Genomic DNA, 15,288 nt, shown 5'->3' with positions numbered 1-15,288 from the left:
CATTTACCCTCTTGGTCTCAATAGCACTTAAAGACTTTAAGAAGTGCTTCCTGGGGAGAAAAAGCAGCAGTCAGTGTTGGATTAACACAGCAAGGGTTGTATATACATGACAGCAGTATCTCAAGTCTCCCCTTGCTCTGCCTCCCCAAACCACAAGAAAGAACCCAACAGCAGCAATTCAAAGAGAACATGCAGTGGGATTTAAAACCTGTCCTAAGAAATTATAATGCTTTTCATCCAAAAATGCATATAGACATGCTATTTGGAGATATTTAAAGCATATACTTTAGTTGAACATGAGTGGCAATGAGATTTGTTGGCCAAACCCTCAGCTACAATAAATCAGCACCTAACCTCTAGGTGAGAAATCTATTATCCATAGTGTCCTTTCTGTCTTGGATGGTGATATTGCCACAGCTTTTATTTAATAGCTGGTTCATCAGAAAAATTTGCAAACTGTATATAGTATATGGTCCCAGTTATTTTAGGAAATTAATTAGGAGCTTATGTAGCTGGTATCTTCGACAGCAATTTTGCTTTTAGAGCAGGCTGGCCAACCTGCTTAGTAGAGCTCTAACCTAGGAATGGCTGTGGAGGGAAATTACAACCCACAGTCGAATAAGAAAGTGGTGGGCAGGGGTGGGCAGCAGACGGTGCAAGGTGACAGGTATGGGAAAGACCTCCAGAATAATAAAACAGGGTGAAAGAGCGGCCACCTCAAGCGAGTCATATGCACAGAAATGCATACATCCTGGGAAACAAACAGGAGGAACCGCGCCTCTGCATGTGGTTGCAGAACAGCAACATCATTCCAATTACCGAGCTGCAGTGGGACAACTCACACAGGTAGGTTATTGCAGTGGGTGGGTACAAGCTCTTCAGGGAAGACAGGTCAAGAAGAGGATAAGGGATGCTCTTTGGCATCTTCAGCAAGGTTACTCAATGAGAACAAATGCCAAGTCCTCTGCTTGGAAAGAAAGAGCCCCTGCAATGATATGGGCTGGGACCTGACTGTCACAGGAGCAGCTCTGCTGAAAATATACTGGCAGTGCTGGTGGATGCAAGCTGGGCATGAGCCAGCAGTGCACCCTGGCAGCAAAGAAATCTGAGAGCATCCTGGGCTGTACTAACAGAAACACAACCAAGAGATCCACAGGAGTGCTTATTCCCCTCTCAGCACCACATCTAAAGTACCATGCCCAGTTTGGGGCTCCTAAATAGAAGAAAGATGCTGATAAAGTGGGTTGATGTTAGCACAGCTGGTCCAGAGCTGGAGTACTTGCTCTGTGAGGAGAGGATGAGAGAGCTGGAGAAGGGACAGCTTCAGGACAGCCTAATAGCAGCCGCCAAGTATTTATGAGAATGTCACCGAGCCAATAGAGCCAGGATGTTCATAGATGCATCGAAGGATCATGAGAGGCAAGAGACATAAATTGAAATGCAAGGAGTTCAGACTGGATACAAGGACAAACTTTTTCTCCCGTGAGGATAGTCAGGCACTGGAACAGGCTACTGAGAGAGGTTGTGCAGTCTCCATCCTTGGGGTTTTTCAAGAACCAACTGGATTAAACTCTGACCAGCTTGGTCTGACCTCATAGCTGACCCTTCTTTGAGCAGGAGGTTGGACTACAAGTCTCCTGAGGTCCCTTCCGACCTGAATCATCCCATGGTCCTAATATTCTCCAGCTATTATTTTAATATCCATCGCTAACTTGGCTGTGTTTCCACAGAGCTGAGTGACATAACTTGGAATCATAGATGTTTAAACAATTATTTAAAAAGACATTTGTCTCATGTCCCTTTTAAGATTTGTGAATATGTATATTCACTTATAGGCACCATAACAAAATTTATTAAATTGCTTACACTAATAGGGTCATATCCTCAGAGACCATCAGTGATGCAGCTCTATTGGTATATGACTAGTTACCCAGTCCTGCAAATCCTACTGTCCTAAGACATATCATTAAGCATTTTAATCTAATTTATGTCATACTGCTTTGGGTACGATCTATTGCTACCCAAGACACCCTGCTGATAGAAGAATAATATAGGATACATTAAAGTAAAGGCATCAGCCTGAAAGTCTGTGCAGAGACTGACTGCAGTGCATTCACAGATAACTTGGTATGTATAGGATCTGTAAGTAACACAATAGTGAAATATCCTACACCTTAAGCCTCACATTCAGGAGAGGCTGGACTTGCTGTATACATATAAATCAGGTATGAAGCATATTTGCAGAAAGTTTCCAGCTGAAACTGCTGGCGATATTGATAGTCCAGACTTCACCTGAAAGGAACAGCATTTCAAGAAAATCTCCAAATTACAGATGGAGTCATATGCTATTTTCCAGCCATCATAATACCTTGGTCATCTTTTTACCTTTTGCAGCAAACCAGCCTTCTGTCTCTACTTCTCTCCTTCCTACTTTCTTGTAAACTTATCATAGAATCATAGAATATTTTGGGTTAGAAGGGACCCCTATAGGTCACCTAGTCCAACACCCCTGCAGTGAGCAGGGACACCACTAACTAGATCAGGTTGCTCAGAGCCCCGTCCAACCTGGCCTTGAATGCTTCCAGGGATGGGGCCTCCACTACCTCTCTGGGCAACCTGTTCCAGTGTTTCACCACCCTCATTGTAAAGAAGTTCTCCCTTAGATCCAGTCTAAACCTACCCTGCTTCAGTTTAAAACCATTACCCCTTGTCCTGTCACAGCTGACCCTATTAAAAAGATTTTCCCCATCTTTGCTATAGGCCCCCCTTTAAGTACTGAAAGGCTGTAATCAGGTCTCCCCGCAGCCTTCTCGTCTCCAGGCTGAACAAGCCCAACTCTCTAAGCCTCATAAGAGAGGTGCTCCAGCCCTTGGATCATTTTCGTAGCCCTCCTCTGGACCCGCACCCAACAGTTCCATGTCCTTCTTGTGATGAACACAGTACTCCAGGTGAGGTCTCACCAGAGCAGAGTAGAGGGTCAGAATCACCTCCTTCAACCTGCTGGCCATGCTTCTCCTGATGCAGCCCAAGGTACTGTTGGCCTTCTAGGCTGCCAGCACACATTGTTGGCTCACATACAGCTTTTCATCCATCAGTACCCCCAAGTCCCTCTCAGCAGGGCTGCTCTCCATCCTATCTTCCCCCAGCCTGTACTGATACTGGGGGTTACCCCAACCCAGGTGCATGACCTTGCACTTGGCCTTGTTGAACCTCATGAGGTTCACACAGACCCAACTCTCCAGCCTGTCCATCCTTCTGGTGTGTCAACCGCACCACTCAGCTTGATGTCATCCGCAAACTTGCTGAGGGTGCACTCGATCTCGCTGTCTAAGTCATTGAGGAAAACGTTAAACAGCACAGGTCCCAGTACAGACCCCTGAGGGACACCACTCGTCACCGGTCTCCATCCGGACATCAAGCTATTGACCACTACCTTCTGGATGCGGCCATCCAGCCAGTTCCTTATCCACCGAACAGTCCACTCATCAAATCCATAGCTCTCCAATTTAGAGAGAAGGATGTTGTGGGGGACTGTGTCAAAGGCTTTGCAGAAGTCCAGATAGATGACATCCATTGGTTTTCTTTTGTCCACTGTTGTTGTCACACCATCATAGAAAGTCACTAGGTTCGACAGGCAGGACTTGCCATTGGTGAAGCCATGCTGGCTATCTCGAATCACCTCCCCTACCTCCAGGTACCTTAGCATAGCTTCTAGGAGGATTTGTTCCATGATCTTCCTAGGCACAGTGGTGAGGCTGACAGGTTGGTAGTTCTCAGGGTCTTCCTTTCTACCCTTTTGAAAATGTTTGCAATGTTTCCATTCTTCCAGTCACCTGACTGCCATGACTTTTCAAATGTCATGGGGAGTGGCTTGGCGACTGCATAGGCCAATTCCTTCAGGACTCTGGGATGCATCTCATCAGGTCCCATGGTCTTATGTGTGTTCAGGTTCCTCGGGTGGTCACGAACCAGATCTTCTCTTACAGCAGGAGGGATTTTACCCTCCCGGTCCCCCTCATGCCGTCCATTGACTCAGGAGGGGTGAGGAGAGAGGTTGCCAGTGAAGAACAAGGCAAAAAAGGTGTTGAGTACCTCAGCCTTCTCCTCATCTGCTGTTACCAGTTTGCCGGTCTCACTCATCAGCGGGGGTACGCTTTCTTTAACCATCCTTTTCTGGCTGACATACCTGTAGAAGCCCTTCTTGTTATTCTTCACATCCCTTGACAAATTTAGCTCCAGCTGTGCGTTGGCCTTCCTGACTCCATCCCTACACAACCGGACCATGTCCTTATACTCTTCCCAGGATGCCTGTCCCTGCTTCCACTGCCTGTGCACTTCCCTCTTCCTCCTTAGTTTGACCAGCATCTCTCATCTCAGCCATGCCGGTTTCTTCCTTTCCTTGCCCGATTTCTTACACCTGGGGATTGAGAGCTCTTGCGCTCTGTGGAACACATCCTTAAAGATCTGCCAGCTCTGTTCTGTTCCCCTGTCCTTGAGGACCGTTTCCCAGGGAGTCCTTCTGACTATCTCCTTAAAGAGCTGGAAGTTTGCTTTCCTAACATTTAGGGTCCTGACTACACTCTTCTTTATTTCTATTTCCCTCAGGATCACAAGCTGCACCAGCACATGATCACTGCAGACCTGGCTTAAGAAGTTGTCCTCAATGCATTCTTGAAATAAGATTGTACTGTTTAGTCTTAAGATCCCCTTGGCTGAAATGAAGGGGAATCATTTGCATCTAAACCATACAATGCTGTTCTGAGCTGAGATACAAACAAGAAAAGTAGCACTGCTGTGCATACAGGACTGAAGGCAATGCTATGACTGATGAAAGAGCTACAATGCTGTCAAGACTCTCACGAGCACCTCTGCACATCACTGCGCTGCTTTGTGTAAGCAATCCAACTTGCTCAGGGCCAGCTCTTGTGTGTCTGTATTGTGTAAGATAAAAACACTGCTTTTCCATCAAATGGTGTGCCAGGAAGCAGGAAAGAGTAATACAATTGAGCCTTAAACTAAAGGGAGAATCAAGCACTTAAGGGCAAGCTTAACTTCAGTTAGAATAAGCAATACTAAACAGCATAATGTAACTGCTCTCTGTCTGCTGATCTATTGCTTGGCCATTATTCTCTAACATTGAGCACTTAAATCCATGTTACATACATGCTTACCATTAGTCTGGCATCCACAGAAGCTGAGTTATAGTGGATCAATAGCTTTGAAAAAAGCTGACTTTACATTAATTAATCAACATTGTGATAGGCAATTGACATGCATGCAGACACAGATCACATATGAAATTATCTCTGTACAGCATCAAATGTGTAAGCAGGTATACACACAAATGCATAGACAAGGAATGATAGATCAAAATCAGGTTCTTAACAGCTGTAATGGTGAGCTACTCTAGGAATGTCGACTTTCAGTACCAATTATGTTACACAGCCCTTTAAGTGTTGCAAAGTGGCAGCCACACACCCTTAACCATATTATTTGCTTACGCACTGTATTCAAGCCTTCAAATCTTCTTGTGCTGGGATTGCTTTTCAAGGAGTCTTACTGTTTGTTTGGTGTTTTTTTGTCATCATTATTGATAGGCTTTTTTGCTCGTTATCAGCATATTATGCAGTATATTTTGTATTCTGCAGTAACTCATATATTAGAATCTTTGTTCCTCAGACCATCAGTGGTGCATTTATGGACACTCCAGCTCATCCATACAACAAATGTAATCACAAATTCATCAGTATACTATTGTAATTTAAAATTGCCTTCAAGAAAATTGTTTTCCTAACCTGCTCTGTAGTTATTTTTCAAGGTCAAATTTATATTTCTCAAGAATTAACAGTTTCTGTAAAGCCCTCCCCTACTATTTTTCCAGCCAAACATTTTAAGTTCACAAAATTTAAATCAAGTAAGACTGTATTACTTTGTGACATATCAAAATGTAATTATATATTCTGGTAGTCAGCTGAACTTTGTCCCTAATTTGCATCTTATCTTGAACAATTTATTTTCCCACTTGTCATGAAACCTATGACTGGGGCTGATCTTTTATAGACCACTTGGCAAGAGTGAATAATTAGACATAGTTCCATCTGCATTAGAATAGTTGTTGTGGATGCATCCAAAATTTTGGATGCAGGCCCTGCTATATGCCTCCCTAAATCTCCCTAATAGGAGCGCAAGACATAAAACATCAAGATAAATAAAATTAACTAGCATCTTGGAAATTAGTAAGCCTTATCTTCCTAACGTAATATGTAACTATTTTATTCTCATTTAAGACTGGTGTTACCTGAATTAGTGTTGCTGGATCTATATGATCCTTTTTCTAGTTTTAAGGAAAAATCATTTATTCTCATCATAATATATAAAACATTATATTCTTTGAGGAGAAAGACTAGGATTTTGGTTTTATGTTGCCCCAATTAAACTACATTTAATAAAACAAGTTTGAGAAAGTAAATCACTTGTCAAGCATAGCAAACTTCCTGTTTTGAGGTAACATCAACAAGCCACCTACTGCATTCAGTAAAGCAGATATTAGAACTCCTTATACACTTGTCCTAAATTCCAGCAGTACAGCAGTTTTCAGGATATTCCAAGAGTTTCAGAAATGTGACCAGTTATGTAACAAGATATGCCAAAGGACTTAATAATTAAAAATTAGGGCATATGAGACATAATTAAAATACAGGTATTCAAAAACTTTTCTTTACATCTCAGTAAACTACATAAAAAATGAAATATGAAAGACTGAAGAGTTGCCAGACACTTAAGTTTTTTGTGTACATAATTAGAAGGGAATATACTTTTGCTCAGATCAGTCTATGCAAAAGTGACAATTTATCACCTTTCTTAAAACAAGCGTATCTTCCTACTATTTCTCCAGGTCAGAATAGGGCATGATCAACACTGAAGGGGGCACAGGGAAAGGCTACAAAGTGAGAAATTCCAGAAAATATAAAACCAGCTGAGGAATATTCAGTACCACTCACTCCACATCCTTTGAGTTTGGTTATGGAGTTAGAACAACTCAGAGCAGCCTTTGAGCTGCAGCGGGAGGAAATAGTTTCCCTGCTCATAAAAGATTACAGAGGTGATGTTGACGTTCCCAACAGAGCCAGGTTCAGCAAGGACTAGGAATAGCATATCTCTGTGGCATACCAATGCTGCTTCAATATGCTCAAACCTGTTCTTCCCCACAGCTGTTATTTTTTGAAGCTTCCATAAGACTACAGCATCTTGCTTATTTGGAAAGACAAGAACGGAGTGCCCTAATTACAAACTGATTTTTCTGGAATACAGAATAGACCAGGTTCTGCATTCTCTTCCTCTTCATAGTGGTTTACGCCCCTCATCCCATCCTCATAAGTCCTATAGCTTTATGTTTATAGTTCTTTGATGAGAATGGGAAGATGTTTTCACAGTCATACCCCAAGAATTATGACAAGAAATTGGTTTTCTCTTATTACAGTGTTGTAATAGAAATAGTGTAACCAAGCAGGTATGAACATAAGACTTGAACAAATCTGAGATGGGGCCACTACAGGTGTTTGAGCTCCACAGGAACTTTTTGACAGATGGCTTATAGCAGTACCTTCTGACACCTAAGTTGAGGAGCACACTCTTAAACAGACTTTAAAAAGCTACTCTAAGCAACAGTACAAGAGCTAGAAATAGTATTGCGGCATTGATCCTCACACATAAATTCATAAATGTTAAAGTTAACTTTAAAGGGGCACAAATTAAAACAATTAAGAAATTTCCAAAGATTGGTGGGATTTTCAGAACTTAAACTTGTCTTAAGCATATGAAGTGGGCAATGCCCTCTTCAAAAATATATTTAGCACAGAATCATAAACCAGACCTATCCCAAGTGAGACCAAATTAGTAAATACAAGATGTACAGACATCAGTGTAAACCCATTTAAATACACTGATCTATGAAAACATAGCTCCTGATTGTGTGACCAAAATATTTCCTCAAAATTTTTCCAAGTGGAGCTTCAAAGCTGCCATAAATAGAGCTGTCATTCTATGTAGCTCAGGTTGGACTTCCGGAGATCACCTGGTCCAACTCTGTGCTTAAGTTGGGCCAATTAGATCAGATTACTTATGAAAAACTTGACTGGACAAGTCCCTTTCTCCAAAGGATGGAGATTCCACAAGCTCTCTGGTCAACCTGTTCCAACATTTAAAGAGTCTTGCTATGAAAAGATTTTTCTTTATAACTAATCAGAGCTTTCCACATTCTAATTAATGTTTATTGCCTCTTGTCCTATGACTGTGCATCTTCAAGAATAATCTTATTCCGTCTTCTGCATACTCTCCCATTAGGTACTTACAGGTAACAACAAGATCTCCTTTGTCTTCTCTTAAGGGTGAGCAAACCCATTTCTCTCAGCTGCTTCTTGTACGTTACACATTCTAGCTCCCTAAGTGGCTAGGAGGTTCTCCACTTGACATACAGGTATGTCAGTATCTTTCTCATACTGAGGAGCCCAAAACCTGACAGAGTACTTAAAATGTGCTCTAACTAGGAATGAATAGAAGCAAAGAGTTACTTTCCTTAATCTGCGAGCCATAAGGGCATAATGCTGATTTATCTCATTTTTGTTGTTCATGAGGATCATCAGCTCTAGTCTGCACTAGAGTCTACTGTTGCTTAGGGTAAGCACATAACAGATGCTGGACTTGGCATCTGCATTTATCTTTCCTGAACTTGATGAGGGTCCTGTTCATACATTTCTCCAAACTATCAAGGTCCCTCTTAGTAGCAGCCTTATCCTCTAATGAATCAGCTGCTCCTTCCAGTTTGGTATTGTACATGAAATTGCTGAGAGTGCATCATCCAGGTCATTAGCAATGGTAATGGACCTCACATATATTCATGATGATCACCACTTGTAATAGGCCAACACTTTGACTTTGTATTCTTGTTTATATCCCACTTAGCCCAATGATCCATCCATCCATCTATCCATTTATTGAATGCACAACTAATCAACTTGGATATCAGGAAATCATGAGGAACTAAGTAAAAAGCCTTACTAAAGATAAGGTGTACAGCATCTCCTGTGATCTCCTGTTCCATTTATCCAGTAATGTCATTGCAGAAGGCTATCAGTGTGGTCAGACATAATTTGGCCTTGGCAAACACATGCTGACTTTCCCAATAATCATCATGTCCTTCAGGTGGCTGAAAATGGCTTCTGGGTATGTGTTTCATAATCTACCCAGACATTGAGGTCAGGCTGACCAGCCTGTAGCTTCTTAAATCCTTCTTGCCCTTCTTGAAGATAAGTGTGACATCTGTCTTTTCACAGTCATCAAACTTCCTCATGACTGTCAATATGACCTTTATAAAAGTTTATTAAAAGTATAAAATCTTGTCTAATAAAAGATAATAAAAAAATGCCCTCTAACAACATTGCCCAACTTCCTCAGCACTTTTGGAAGCACGCCATCCAGTCCATGCGCTTGTGTATATACAGTAGGATTAGGTTCTCCCTATCTTCCTCCACAGTAGAGGAATAGCTTCTGCTCATCTTCTAATAGTGTAAGGGGCCCAAGAGACTTGGGGCCATACCTGTTTAGTAAGGGCTGGAGGATGGGGGGAGGAGAGGGAAGGGAGAGAGGAGGGAAATCAGGTGGTGTGAGGGCTTTCAGTCCCTTGGTCTTTTCCCTGGTCTTCATCATCACCTCACCTGTGCCACTGAACAACAGTACCTCATTTTCTTTAGGCTTCCTTTTGCTGCTGAACTAGTTACAGAAACTCTTAGTTTTCATGTTGCTCCCTAGTTTCAAGTCCACCTAAGGTTTGGCTTTTCTAGCTCTATTCCTTTATGCTTGGGCAGAATCTTTATGTTTTTCCTAGGTAGCCCATTCACCTTCTGTGAACTTCCCTTTCATGACTAAACTCAGTGACTGTGACTGATCATATCATTCTTGATCTCACAGTGAGCACATAACAGCACTAGAATGCCAATGATACTTAAACTTTCACATGTAATGTGAAATGTGTGTACAACAATAAACTGTCTGAATAATATATTGAGATCACACAAAAAGAAAAAATTCACCCCACTTTGTGAAATTTCAAGGACAGACATTTGATCAGTAGTTAAGCTGCAAAGCATTCTCACATACGTAAAAATGATCCTGGTTCTTTGTTCACTAAAATCGAGTTACAAGAATGAAACATTTACTTAGGTATAGAAACGATTTGAACAAAAACTTGAAATAAGAAAGTATGAGGACAGAGTAAGAGCAAGGAAAATGTTTTCAAGTGATGTATAATGGTTGGACTTGATGATCTTAAAGCTCTTTTCCAACCTAAATGATTCTACAATTCTATAACGAAGAAAATTGCTTCACAGGCAGATTAACTTCTAAAGTAAAAAAAAAAAATGAAAGCTGCTGTGTCTGGTTTGTGTTATTATGGATATAATTATTTATTACAGTAAAGCCCAGAGGCATAAGATAGCAACTATTGTGCAAAAGCACAGTTCTGTAAGATGAATCCAATACCATGCAAGTACATTAGTGCAAATGGATGTTAAGGGGCACACTCCACGGTAGGTTATTTTTCCTTTACTTATATCTTGTTTTTCTAGTGGTGAGTAATATAAAATATTTATAGCTCAGACACTGTTGTACTACAGCAGAAGATTGGGTCCTCAGTTCAGGACTGAGACTTCATTGCTGGAGGTTCTGTATGGACATACAAGTCTGGCTTTTTCTCAGAGAACATAGGGTAAAGTTGATACCTCTTACAGTTTTATACCTATTTGCCAGAAAAGCAGTCCCATGCTCCCTCCTCCCCTTTCCACTGGCATTCATTTGACCCTTTCATTTGTACCAGATAAATTAAATCACATAAAACCTCCAAAGAACCAAACAACCCACCCAAAACAAACTCCAAACAAATAAACAAACAATCCCACACCATACAGAAAAACCACAAACACACCTACGAAAAACAAAACAATGCAAACACAAAAAATCCCCAAACCACCAAAAAACCCCAATGAGTTCTCCAACAGATTGGCAAAACTGAATTGACTTACTGCAGAGAAAGAAAACAGAGCCAGTTGAAAGTATAAGAATAAAAACTTTCTCCTTTCAACATATTTGGGGCATGAGTTCAGCTCAAGCTGCATCATATAATTTCACCCTTTGGCTAGATTTTAGAAAGCGTTTAGGCAGCTGAAATAAGAGATATCTATGCAAAGCCTTGGGCTTGTATTGGAGGTTAGGGTGCATGACAGCCACTGTTCTGCTAGCTAGATAAATTAGAACTCAGAAAGTTACAGTAGTACGCTCCCACCAGACATCTTACATGTACACACACTTTCACTAAGTGCTGGTTATAGCACACAAGATTATATTGTCTCAAGGCAACAAAGACCCGCATACTTCAAAGTACATTGCAGGTTTGCTTTTCACACAGTATCGGTCCAGAAGATGTATAAGCAGGGCAAAAAATGTGCTAACTTCACAGATTTTCCACAGACCAGTCTTTGAGAATAATCTAAACCTCTTCATTATGTTTACTTCACATTAATCTGGTAAAATGAATTCAGATATCTTGAATAGAAATAAAAAAAAAAAAAAAAGCTGAAATTGAGGCTACATGTGCTCATAAACATAGCTGCTACTGGTACTGAGGAAAAAAAAATACTAAAAAAGGATCACTTATGCATGAAGTTAACTGCAGAAAGCAAATCCCCAAGCATCTACCCTTTCAACAGCTGAAGACATAGCTGCTTCTAAGTGTTATTTTCCCTGCTTCTAACACATCTGGAAGATGACCTTAAAAGTCAGTTGTGCATTTTTTATATCAACCTGCGGAAAAAACTACACACTAAACCGCATCTCATGCTGTGTTGATGCAAGCCACCAACAAATGTTATTAGAGGGCCTGGAAGAACAAAACTTAAACATGGTTAACTACACAAAAAGAACCCACGCATACATGTACAGCTTGAATATAAGATACATGGTGTCATTCTGTCATTTAAGCTGTCTGCAGAGATCTGCAGGGTCCTTTGTCATCAAACCTCAATATTTCACTAAGACAGATGGGATCTGTATGAAACCCGAATCCAGGCTGCTCTTGTGACAATGTTGTGGTGGCATATAAACTAGAAGCACTACGCCTTTGTGGAGGAACCCTGATGGCTTTTCCTTGGTAAAACAGCCTGGGTAATAATATCTGATAAGAATGTGAATGTGAACAGTGTATATGAGTGGAACACTCAAATCTGTTTGAGAGGATACTTGCAAAAAAACCCAAACAAACAAAAAAAAAACCAAAACAAAAAATCCACACCAAACAAAACCCAAACCAACCAAGCAAAAAACCATACTAATAACACCAAAGCTGATGAATGTGTGAAGGATTAAACAATAATGAGGGAATGATCATGAAAATTTTGTGTAAGAAACCCAACCAAACAAAAAAGATGAGTCATCTTGAAAAAGAGATATAAAAGAAGCATGAAAATTTGTAAAAGTGAGAAGAGAGAAATGTACTTAAATGGTTTGGTGGTGCCAGGGGTCGTCCTTTGCCCAGGCTGGATAGAGCAGCCTCACCATTGGATACCGTGAGAAGTCTGCACCAGCTCCTAGTTTAACAGTGTGGGGCATAGTATGTAGGGACCCACACCTTTGGGGGCTAGTGTGACCCTTGGCCTCTTGAGGGGCTTCATCACCTATGTGTGCACTAGCAAGTTGCAGGGAGTGGGCTGCACAGGTGCACATAAAGCTGGAGCACCCATATCTCCAACACAGGTGTGTGCCTGTAGGGTACACCACAGTGCCAAGAGTTGTAATCCACATGTCCTGTGAGGCATGGGTGTAGTGCATGTGATTGTGTGAATGTGCCCATGTAATTAAGACTTTGGCAGATTTGTTGAGGAACAGTGTTCACAAATTTGTGGTAATTTATTAATATTTCATGTCTACTTATTGGCATGTCTGTATTGTTGACATTAATCCTCTAGCCAGATAAATTAGAACTCAAAAAGTTACAGTAGTACACTCCCACTAGACATCTTGCATGTGCACACACACATTTAGACACTGATAAATGAGTGTTACACCAGTTTACATCTCTTCATTTGGGCTAATATCAGTAATGTTATACTACTGAGTAGAGAAAAAAAAACAAAGCCACAACTGACCCGTTTATTTAGGCTACGGATTTAATGTAATTTGTCTGGATAAGAAACAAAAGCTATCTAAAAGTTAGAAGCTGAGAGAATACTTACTACGAGCAAGCTAGCTGCAATTTCTTCAGTGTTCTCAAAACTAATACATCTTAAGTATTAATTGCTAATAATAAGCAGCAATTGGGTAATTTAGACTCCAGTGAATTGAGACATTTGTATAAACCTGTAAGACACCATTGCTAAGTCATCCCCAGAAGTATCTAACTGCCTACACTCGAACAGCAACTTCCTAGGTTATGATGAGAGGCGATTATCTTTCAGGAGATTAATCTCCATTTATTAGCTGAGTAATTCTCAGTTATGTTCTCTTCTTATATATGTACTGTTGTAAACCAGTCATGCTCTTGCTGTTGTCACTCATACTCTTAACAACTCAGTTTTGCAAACCTGCCAGAATTCAACTTTATGCAGTTTACTCACAACATAATTGGCTAACTTGATAATGTGATTTTGTTGTCTGGGTTCACTAAACTAAAACATTCCAAGGCCAGGTTGGATGGGGCTCTGAGCAACCTGATCTAGTTAGCGGTGTCCCTGCTCCTGCAGGGGGGTTGGACTAGATGACCTCTAGGAGTCCCTTCCAACCCAAAACATTCTATGATTCTATGATTCTATGATTCTATGATATTCAAGGTTACATGCCAACTACCTTCAGAGAACTTAAATATAAATACATATACAGACACACACACTCACATACATTTATACAGACATATTATGTAAATATGTATACACACACATATATATATATATAAATAAAACCCCAACCATACACAAGTATACTACTTCTTTAAAGCTAACTTACTCAGTCAAGGAAGCTAATTCCCCCAAAAAATCAGGACACACCTCCTCCTCTCCCCGCTGTATTTAAACTAATATATGTTGTTGGCTTTTTGCATTAGAAGCCTTCTGTAGGTGTTAACAGGTTGATATTGCCTATTTCAAATACCTTTATGAATACAATGCTTTTTTAGCTATACAGCTTTCTAGAAGGCCAGAGAGCGTGTTACTCAAGATGTCTGTTTCAGCATGTGGTAGAATGCTAATTTGCAAAACAGAACAGATTTTCCAGAACAGAACTTCTGTTTGAAGAGTGGTAATTTAATCAGGTTTTCCCTAAGAACATTAGCTTGGACCTATTGAAAGAATAGCTGGTTAGAAAGTATTTCTGAGCTTGCGCATGACTTTAGGTGTCAACGGTTTGAACTTACTGTAAGTAGCTTTCTGCCAGCACATATGCATCCAAATTACTAGAGTACAATACTGAAGGTAGTAACCAAGTGGGGCTTCTGATGTTACAAGAGGTTCCTATGTGAGTTGTTTAATTACAGATATGATGATTGAACACAGAGGGCTTTATCCATTAACCTGTTTCAGACTTTCCCTAAAATAGCACGTAACTTCAAAGTTTCGGTTGTCACTCAATATGTAAGTCATCCTCAGGCAGAGGCAGCACGTGACTAAAACTGTTTTGGAAGGCAAGTTTGTCACACATGTCTTTCTACAGTATTTCCACACTCAACTCTGACAATTATATCAAATTCTAGACATTTAATACCTGCTAAGTATTTAGCAAGAACATGTGTCTATGTGGTATTACTGCAGTAAGACAGGTAGAAAAGTACACATTTTAGACTATGGGCAGAACTTGAATATGCTTCTACCCTAGCAACTCAAGTTGTCCTGGTTTCGGCTGGGATAGAATTAATTTTCTTCCTAGTAGCTAGCATAGTGCTGTGTTTTGGATTTAGTACTACAAGAATGTTGATAACACACTGATGTTTTCAGTTGTTGCCAAGTAGTGCTCAGACTACTCAAGGACTTTTTGAGCTTCTCCTGCTCGGCCAAGTGCATAACAAGCTGGGAGTACAGCACAGCTAGGACAGCTAACCCAAACTGACCAAAGAGCTATTCCATACCATATAACATCATGCTCGGGGGGGTTAGTCAGTCGGTCGGTCGCGGGGAGAGTGATTGCTGCTCAGGCTGTGTGATCGCAGCTCGGGGGGAGTGATCGCGGCTCGGGATGGGCTGGGCATCGGTCAGC

Source organism: Egretta garzetta, unplaced genomic scaffold (genome assembly GCF_000687185.1).
Source record: "Egretta garzetta isolate BGI_Z169 unplaced genomic scaffold, ASM68718v1 scaffold47, whole genome shotgun sequence".
NCBI classification, from domain to species: Eukaryota; Metazoa; Chordata; class Aves; order Pelecaniformes; family Ardeidae; genus Egretta; species Egretta garzetta.
The sequence above is the reverse complement of the archived record's forward strand: the minus strand, read 5'-3'. Positions refer to the sequence as shown.